The sequence below is a fragment of the Carassius carassius genome, chromosome 18 (assembly GCF_963082965.1).
Source record: "Carassius carassius chromosome 18, fCarCar2.1, whole genome shotgun sequence".
Lineage (NCBI taxonomy): Eukaryota > Metazoa > Chordata > Actinopteri > Cypriniformes > Cyprinidae > Carassius > Carassius carassius.
Window position 1 is genome coordinate 16,755,050 of NC_081772.1, and position 10,658 is coordinate 16,765,707.

Here is a 10,658-nt window from a genome sequence, read left to right on the forward strand (position 1 = left end):
AACATCATGATTTCAGCCAATTAAAAAGAAACCCAATAGGGCTGGAACCATTGTCAGGGTTTTGCTTACCTCTAACACACACATTAACAACTGTGCGAAGCTGTGTCTCTGAGCCAGGTGTCAGCTTTCATATCGATAAATCAGAGTGTAATGGCGAGAACTTGTCCCAAGCAGAACGTAGAGCAAAAAAAGGATGAGGGCTATGCCCAGGGAAAAAGCCATCTGCAACCGTAGATCAAAAGCCTGACTCATACATGTGCCATCCATCTTTCACAGAGACCATGAACACAGCCACAAGAGTGCAGAACAAAAGCACTACACACAGGGTTTTGAACATTTTACCTGACTTGAACCCTAATTATTGGCACAATAAGTGCACATGATGTACCTAAGCAAATGTTCAGTTATACATGTAAAAATACCTAAGACCACATTTACACCTGTTTTTAATATCTGGTTTGGACATTTAATGACAGACATCGCCTGAACTGCTGTAGTACAGCTAATAAGATCTGAAGCTTAATATCTGTATTTCGTTGCCTTGTACCCACATGTGCAATGACAATAAAGTTGAATCTAATCTAATCTAATAAAAGAATAAAAACAATTTTGAAACATTTTAAAAGTTTGTTTTGTTCTTTTCAACATGCATTTCCCCTAAAAATATGATCACAAGTGGTCACAGGAGATACAGTTGTATGTTAAGTAGAGTATAGATACAGATTTCATTTTAAAATGTAAAATTCTACAGCTTGAAACATTTTAAAATGTATATATATATATATATATATATATATATATATATATTGTGCTTTTTGCAATTTATTAGCATGCACGCTCAACTAAAAATGTGATCACAAGTGGTCACAGAAGATGCACTTGAGACGCACATTAAATAGGGATGTATAATATAATATAATATAATAAAATAAATCAATAAAATAGAATAGAATAGACTAGAATAGAATAAAATAGAATAGAACAGAATTTTTTTTTTAAAGGGCATGAAGAAAAAAAAGAAAAAAACACCCTCATCAGGCATATAAGATATGTACAATATTAGGGCAACAAACTATCATTTAGATTCATCTAACGATTATTAAAACGATTAATCATTGATTATTTTACTGATTAGACCTTGATTGATTATTCAGTTTTTGCAGTTAGTTAAAATATTGAGTTGCACACATTCTAACTAATAAATAAAATAAGCTAATCATTTAATCTTGTGAAAATTTCTATAACTGTATAATACTATTTTACATATATATATATTATAATACAAATAAACATCTTTGGCACAGAAGAGACACTTTTTATACAATTAATTAAATGGTTGAATGAGAAAGTAACTGACTGAATGATCCATCATTCTGCCTAACATCTCCTGTAAGTCATATGTATATGAAATAAAATAAAGATAATTGATTAGACATTTTATTTTTGGATTATTCACGATTTGATTCAATTCCATGTCACAAGCTTGTTATTGATTGTTAATTGATTATTTCATTATTATTCAGTTATGATATTAATTTTACTCATATGAAAAATTGTTCTCTTCTCTTTTAATGCTGTAAATCACGTAGGACAGTGATTAAACTGATGAAATCAGGTAACTCATCCTTTTCACACAGACAACACAGATTCTGATGCCAAGTTTAAACAAGCAAATTAAAAATAAATGACATGGGATGCATTGAGTCATGAGGAGAATTTTTAGCATGTCTGAGAGTATTTCCAAAATAATTAACTTTCTCACAGCCAGAAGATGCCACTCTATCTTTCACACACCACAAACATTTTCCCTCCTATTCGGCAGTGTAACAAACCATTTGAAGGCTGAATTAATTTGCCTCCTTCACAAAAGAAACATAATAACCACTTCAGTGGACTTTAAATGTGTTTGGCACTCTTTGCCTAAAATGTCAAGATGTTTCTGCTGGCTTTCACTGACCTCAAAATGAGTCTGTGCTACAGTCAGTGCACTGGTACTATTGCGTTTCTGAATTATGTACTGTAATAGAACTGTCAGTTTACAGCTATCACTTGGATCAGAAAGCCTTGGTATCCAATATAAATCCAACTAAGTTTGTTCTTGTACAGCCAAATTGAAGGTCAGTCTCCCTAAGCAAAATGACCACTATTCTCTAAGTCATCCAGAGATGTAATTCCATGTCTGGTAAAGGAGAGTCCATCTATTATTGAAGATTAATATTTCCTTTCAGAGATTAAGATTCAAGCTCCATCTGAAGCAATCTTCCTGACAAAAAACAAAACAAAACTGTATTTTAAAAACACAAGGAAGCTGTTTGAATGATTTATTAAAGATGATGTCTGGAAATTAGTATGTAGAGTATGTCACAGCATCCTTTGCAAAATCCATGGATGACAGCTAAACTTGCATGACTCCCTCGTTCAATCATTCCACATTCAATACTTTATTACCATAACAACAATCATAGACATCTCATCACTGTAACCCAGAAACTGTGATGTACTTCCATATAAAAGGTGACCTTATTGCTTGTGTCTTGCCATATTAATTGCATTTCTAGTGTAGAGTAAACTAAAACTAATTAGAATGTCAACAGCATGTTCAATATTGTTCCTGGTGAATAACCTTCTGGTGACCTCAGTGAGTGAAGTCGGGCTGGCCGATGTTTGTGAACGTGAAAAGAGTGCAGTTTTCTCCTGTTTGCTGAGGTGAGCTAATGGTGACAGCTCTGACAAATGGGGCAATGTGGCAAGACCCACTGAGACTAGTGTATGTACAATACTGCAAACACTACATAAGTTAATAAATACAACAGCAACAGCACTTGAGTTTTCTGTTACTGCAACCGTAGAGAAGCACACAATCTCATAGGTAAACATAAACTATATCAAAAATGTAGAAAAGTGATTTTTAAATAATTTAGTGTCAAGTGTGGTGTCTTGTAACAAATAAAAATTATAATAATTAGTACCTGTTAACCTTATAGTTAACTTATATTGAGATTCATACAAGAACCAATAAATCTGTGCACACATTATTCACATGTGTGCCAAGATTTGAAAATGCAACACTGTATGGCTTCAGAGGACTTGGCATATAAAGCACAAATTATATTAACTACTTTCATGAGTTTTCTGTCTATTTTGCAGCATGAGAGCCTCCATTGCTATTAATTTTATTTTATGGCAAAGAACAGATGTAAAGATGACAGAATCGTCATTTTGTGATTTAACCTATTAGAACGTTCTGTTCCTGCTGCTGTTTACATGCTGTGCAGCACAGTTCAGACATGAAGTTGTTCACATTAAAGAAATCTATTGTCTCTTCCAAGGATGAATTTTGAACTCAACAGATTCAAGTGAAATTCATGGTTAGGTTTAATGTTAGAAAAAAATTTGACTGCCGAAAGAGGAGCCAATTATCTGTCATGCGTGCCTACTGTGCAGGAGCAAGGAGACACAGGAGATTCCAAACATAACTTTAATAAACAGAATACCAGGAAAGCACACGTGGCACTGAGAGTGAGACAAACAATACTGGACAAGGGAAATTCAGAAACAAAGGGTTTATAAATCAGAATGAAACAAGGAAATCAATGGGACACAGCTGGAATCAAATAAACACAATCAGAACAGGAACAGGAAGACCACATAAGGACATACTGTAGAGGGAGAAAACCTGGGCAGGAGAACACAAAAAAACAATTCTCAAAACGTTTAAAAAAAAAAACACAAACATACAGGTTCGGACCTACATGAGTGTGTAAATAATGGCAAAATTTTTATTTTTGGGTGAACTAACTCTTTATCACAAGTTTAAGTGAAGATGTGGGAACAGTAAAACTACCTTAAACCAGTTTAGACCAGGTTGTTCCACCTGGTTTATCTGATCTTTTCAGCAGGGCAGCATTGGCAGCATTTTTTTCATGCCCTTCAGAGGGCCATTGTCTTGAATAGTTTAACAGACAGTGTCACCAAAGAGTCAACGAATAAATCATTAGGTGACAAAAGAAACTGAATATGTCTTCAGTAACTTTCATCATTTTAAAATAATTCACCAGTACTCTCCATTCTCAGACTCCCTCCCTCCTTTTTGACCATCTGCATGTGTTCTCATACTGCAGTCTGACTGTCATTGTGCTGTGGTGTGTATGATTCAGAGAGCCCTCCCACATCTCCTGATGCAGTAAAATGATCATATAAGAGATTTAAAGAAGAGGGCAAAAGACAAACAGCTGCTCTGTGAGGCACAACTTCTCACAGTATGCCAGTATAGAGGATTCACAGCCTTCTGGGATACATTTATGTCAAATATGATTGTGTTTGTTAGTAATGATGATGTTGCTTCCATATTTCACACTTACAGTCACGTCATCAAAACCAGAGGTACTCAATTCCAGATCTCTTGACCCCCTGCTCTGCACATTTTGTATGTCTCTCTGTTAACACAACTGATTCAGATAATCAGCTTGTTAGAATTGAGCTCCGTGCATGAACTGTGTTACGATTGACATGGTCCCTACACAGTGTTCATTGCTCCCTAGTCCCTGAGCAGGGGAAATCTGTTGAAGTTTACTTCACTTCAGAACATTCATTCGCAGATTTGCGCTGTGCAATGTCTTCACACACGGACAAGTGTGGCATTATATACCTCTGTAAATAAATAAAATTTAAATTCATGTCTCGCACACTTCAATGCACTTTGAATAGAAAATATGCATTAATTTCAAACTTGAATCATGGTGGAATATCCTGTGATGCCCACTTCGCACAGCACTTATGTTCGAATAGAACAAACATCTGAAGGGATAAGAGAGACATACAAAATGTGCAGAGCAGGGGGTGGCGAGGACTTGAATTGAGAACCGCTGATTTAAACTACATCTTGAGGTCTCTGCCAATACACAATACTTACCGTTTCGTCTATGGATGTATTAATGCCTCATCTGTCCAAAACTCCTATTTACAGATGCCTGTCTAACACTTTATTAGAAAGTTAATTCGTTTTACATTCTGAAGTCTGATTAGTTGCAGCCATACAAGTCAGGGAATAAGTACCCCCTGCTGGCCGTATTAACACTAGCTCCAGCAGCAAGTTACATTTTTACAAATTATTTTGGAGCTCTGTGTGTATTTATATTATATATATATATATATATATATACAGTGTGGCAAACCTACGGCCTGTCCCTCTGACCTCTACTACTACGCTCTCTATTCCAGTTGGTCTCTGGAACTGTCAGTCTGCAGTTAACAAAGCAGACTTCATTTCTTCTATTGCTACTCATTCCGGTCTCAACCTCATGGCACTGTCAGAGACTTGGATCAAACCTGAAGATACTGCCACCCCTGCAGCCCTCTCCACTAATTTCACTTGTTCCCACACTCCTCGTACCACTGGGAGGGGTGGAGGTACGGGTCTCCTTATATCAGGCAGAGGTGGGTAGAGTACCCAAAAACTGTACTCAAGTAAAAGTAAAAGTACTTCTAGAAATATTTACTCAAGTAAAAGTAAAAGTACTAGTCTTGAATAGTTACTTGAGTAAGAGTAAAAGAGTATCGGGAAAAAAATCTACTCAAGTAGTTAGTTACTAGTTACTTTGGGTCATATATACTATATATAGATAAAATGTATGTAATGTATGTGTGTGTGTATAAATGTATATATTTCATCAGCCTTTACTCCAATTTATGTAATTTATTATAAAACCCTGTCTGTTTACTTAAGTAACAGATATAGGTGTCATGCCATAACATATTTTTAATACGACTGACTTTATATTAAATGTGAATTTAACATTGACAGTTAATGTGATATAAATATTGCTACTAATCTTTCATTGTTCAGAAAGAGAGCAAATAACATTTACATTATTAAAGATCATTTTCACTCACAGTCTAGAGTTCAATCACTTTCAGAAACTCCCAATAAAATCACTGAAACTGTTAACACTGTGAAATCAATATCTTAATTAAAGATTCGTACACACATCTGCACTTTGTTGTTTCTGACGAGAGAATTCGCCAGAAAGAGGTCTCCAGTCAGTGAGCGAGTTAAGGAAGCACCGGCATTTTAGCGATGACTCATCGGAACACCTCTGATTGGCCAATGCTTTAATAAGCTCAAAAGAATCATGTGCGATTTGTTATAATGCGCAGTGCTGTAAAAACACATCTATATCTTGACTCCCCTCTGTTATAAGCCACACATGTACAACAAACTAATGTCACAGTGGTATCGTGTACTGTAATCGAATGTAGCCCAAGTTATTACCTGTTAAACAGTAGACAGCACACGCGGTGTTCATCTAATAAGTATGGGGTTAGAATTGTTGCTTTATTCCAAATAAATAGATTATGATCCACAAATAAATGTAACAAGATTCACAAAAATATATCAAATTCACAAATAAATGTACAGAGTTTAAAAAAAATATATAAAACTCACAAATAAATAAAATCAGATTTGCAAATAAAAATATATATATTTACAAATGTGTTTAATGTCACAAACACAACTCTACCTGGTATTTATTTGTGAACCGCTGTCTGTGCATTTGTAAATCACTGCACGCATTTGTGGATCGGTTCCTGTGCATTTGTGGATTTGAAACACTTCTAGCGTCGACGTGCAGATAAATCCACAAATAAGTGGACTCCACCCACCGTTTACTCAAGCCAATCAAATAACGGCCACATTGAGCTGACCAATCGTAGCACGTTATCGCTTCAACCAATCACGTTTTGGCTTAAATCCAGGGGGGGGGGGGCGTCTTGCCTGATCGGCCATGTTATGCGTACTTGTCTGTAACGTTACTTGTGGACTTGTGAAATGTCATCAGTCGCTGCCCAAGTACTGTTTCCCTTTTCAAAGTTCACATCTAGCCAAGTCCAGTTCAAATCCCCGGATGTGTTCTTGCTCCGCTCCTTTTACCGAGGATGCATGGAGAGGTGACTTGTGCGGACTTGATACGGGCCATAACCCAGAATTCAGCTCGAACCAGGTTAGCATCAATGGCGGAGGAGAAAACTCACAACTGTAAGTTATACATTTCGAAATACTATTGTTGTTTTATCACAAAATGTAACGTAGTTCTAAGAGTTTTGATGCCAGAATGTTGTTTAAACTTCAAAGCTACCGTCGAATTTTAAGGAACTATTTGAAAATTTGCTCAGACGATTTCGTTACGAGTTGAAAAGTAGCCTAACCCTCGACAAGTCCTCCAAAAAAGTAGCTAGGCCCTGTAACATTTTGTAAAATATGGGGCTGCCTGTGTTGATTCTGTAGTGGATAAACATTTGATATATTTTGCTTTGGGTATATCTAATGGCCAATTGTTTTGCCTGAGGGAAAAGTTTCCTAACTAACGTTTGCCTAACGATACTTATATCAAATGCAAACCTTATTTTAGAGTGCTCTTGTCATTTTAACCAAATAGTTTGCTTGTCTTTATTTAAATTTTTTTTACAAGTTCTTTTATAATTGTATTATTTTTCATCAACTTAAATTAAGCATTATTTTTTATCAAGGGACTGCTGAGGAAACTCGGGCCTTGATAGAGTGGCGGGCGGCCAACGAAAGGCTTTTCACCGGGAGGCGCAATTCCTCCAAAAGTTGATGGGAGTGAGTATTCATTTTGAGTGCTTGTATAATTCCCTGCATGTCTGAAGGTTTGGAGCTAGATTTGGACAGTCTTCATCCATAAGAATGAATACGTTATTGAAGTGGAATCATGTAAATCTTTATGGGTTTGTTTTGCCTATAGGCATTTTGTTCCACTTCTGGTTTGGCCATAACTGCCAAACAGGCAAAGAAAAAATTGAATAACCTAAAAGATAAATACAAGGTAATCTGCCTGTTTCTCTACTTTCTGTTACTGAAAGAGGCTTACCAAGATGTGTGTAAAGACTTTCCGGTCATATTTGAAACCTAACATAGATGCATTGGCCCTTACATTTTATTTTGTAAAATGTAGTTTACTCCGTTTACATTGTTTACTCTAAGACTGTAAAAAGAATAGTTCACCCCAAAATGAACATTCTGCCATTCACCTACAATTTTAAGTTGTTTCACACCTGTATACACTATTTATTTATTCTTTTTTTTTTTTTTTTTGCTTTACACAAAGGAAGAATATTTGTAACCTAAGAGTTCTGGGGCACCACTGACATGTGTAATTTTTTGGTGCCTCAAACTGTTAGGTTACAAAAATTCTTAAGAATATCTTTCTCTGTGTAGAGCAAAAATAAAAAATGTCTAAAAGTGTGGAACAACGTGAGGTGAGAACATGACAGCATTTTGCTTTATTTCAGGAGCTTAGGGACCCACCCACAGGAAAAGGGGTAGAGGCCGGTAGTGTGACTGCTGCCACCTGGCAGTGGTACACTGCAATGGATGCTGCACTCCAAGGGCAGCACTCGGTTACTATGCCCGTAGTTGTTGCATCAAACCCACTGCCACTACAGGTGGCTCAGTCAGCACACCAGGTTCTACCCCTTCTGTGGAAGCCAGGAGTAGCCAGCAGTCAAGAAAGAGGCGACGGGACAGCCAGGCTCTTCTTGAGTTTCTAAAAGAACAGGCAGAGAGGGAAGAGAAGAGGGAGAGAGAAGCATTGGCGAGAGAAGAGGAGAGAGAGAGGGCAGCAACAGCCAGAGCAGAGACATATCTGTCTCTGTTTGAAAAACTTAATAAATTCTAAATTAATGTTGTATTTAATGATAAATGATTTTATATAGATTATTTGAATAAAAAAAAAAAAAAAATGAATGTTTCAATTTCAACCCTGGCAAATCATTGTTATAGCAACAGTGTATTCTTTATATTTACAACAAAAACACAAATAATATAAAATAATGTAATATCCAATGTCTATAGTGGTATACAATTATTTACAATCATGCAGTTAAATCTCAAGAAGAACATACCAAAATTAAGAAAACGTATAAATGTATCTATACCCATCTACTTGCACATTTATTCATACCTATCTTTCTAATTAATGTCATAGCTATTTCAACTGTTTATGTTGCTCTTTTAATGAACATGACAACATCTGGAAAGGTTTACTGTCTAGATGTAGTACTGTTCAGTTAGACACCCAGGCAGTTCCACGGGAGAAGAAAGCTGCGCAGCCAGACGTCCTCGGAGATGGTTCTCTGATAGGTCCCTCTCACCCACTGCTGCATTCTCACCATCCTCGCGGTCTTTTTGTCCTTGGCTTTCCTCCTCCTCCTCCAAGAGATCACCTCCCATCACACAGATGTTGTGGAGGATACAACAGGCACCAATCACCTTTGGGGCGAACAGTGGCCTGATCTCCAGGGCCCGCAAGAAAATTGCACGCCAGTGAGTTTTTAACATCCCAATCATCGAGTATATATATCCCATCATCGAGTGCGCTCGATGATGTTCCGTGCTTGTGCATAATGCCTGTTGTATCGGGCTTCAACTTGGCCTGTTAATCAAAAATCGTGTAGAAAATGTGTAGTGTATTGCAAATTCATAACAGTAAAAATTTGGTTTATCGTGTGTGTCTGTCTGTCTGTCTGACATAAAAAAAGTGTTCTTACTTGCGACAGGCTGGCGGTATGGGGTCATGATTGCAATAGGATGCTGCAAGCAAGGGTATCCCCCATCTCCCAAAAGATAGTATCCAGCTGGTGAATACAGAGCCTGCTGGTACATTGGTGATCTGCGCAGCACAAGGGCATCGTGTACAGAGCCTGGATTGCCAATATACACATCTATAAATATGCCTTTAGCATCACAGGTGCACTGTAGAATGATGGAAGGGGAGATCTTTCTATTTATGTAGCATCTTTTTTGTGGCATTGCAGGAGGAACATTCCTGATGTGGCACCAGCAGCACAGCGGAATGCCTCATGGCCAGCAAGGTGAGCAAAGCCACCCCCCACCTCATCCATTTCCTCTGCTTTTGGAAAATGAATAATTTTGTGGAGGATGGTCATCATCTCCTCCACAACATTGTGAACAGTCCTACAAACTGTTGAAAGTGGCATGCTGAAGTCATCTGATGTGACCCTGTAGGATGCTCCACAGGCAAGCCAATAAACCGTAACAAGTACTTCAATTTCACGGCTCCATCCATGGGCTTTTTGACGGGGCAGCATCTGTACCAGCATGTTGATGCTGTTCCTGGAGAGCCTGAAAGCTGGCTTTAAATCCTCTCCAGAAAAAAACATGACCAGGATTGGTACCTGGTCATTGATCTGTGAATACCTGCGAGTGGGACTTTGTTCCTGTTAAAATATATAGATAATATATTAAGAATGTTTTTACTTTTGTTGTATTATGTATTTGTTATATGTATTGCTTTTAAAAAGTTGTTACTATATGTACTGTCGTTGCATTGTATTTATTATATTTTTGGATTTAATGTAAGCTATATACTCAGTTGTTTTAAGGATTTTGTCTCAAATTTACTAAAATCTGCCATAATTAAATCTCCCTCTAACATTTGCTCTTTTCGTGAAGTATTTCTTTATACTCTATTTCGGTTTCATTCATTTATTGATAAGCTCTAGCACAACATTCATCCCAGAGTCTAAAAGTTGTAGCCTATATGATTATTATAGATATTAAATTGTCCTGTTTGTGTTAATGCAGTAATATGATGTGCACCTAGCTATATAAAGATGAT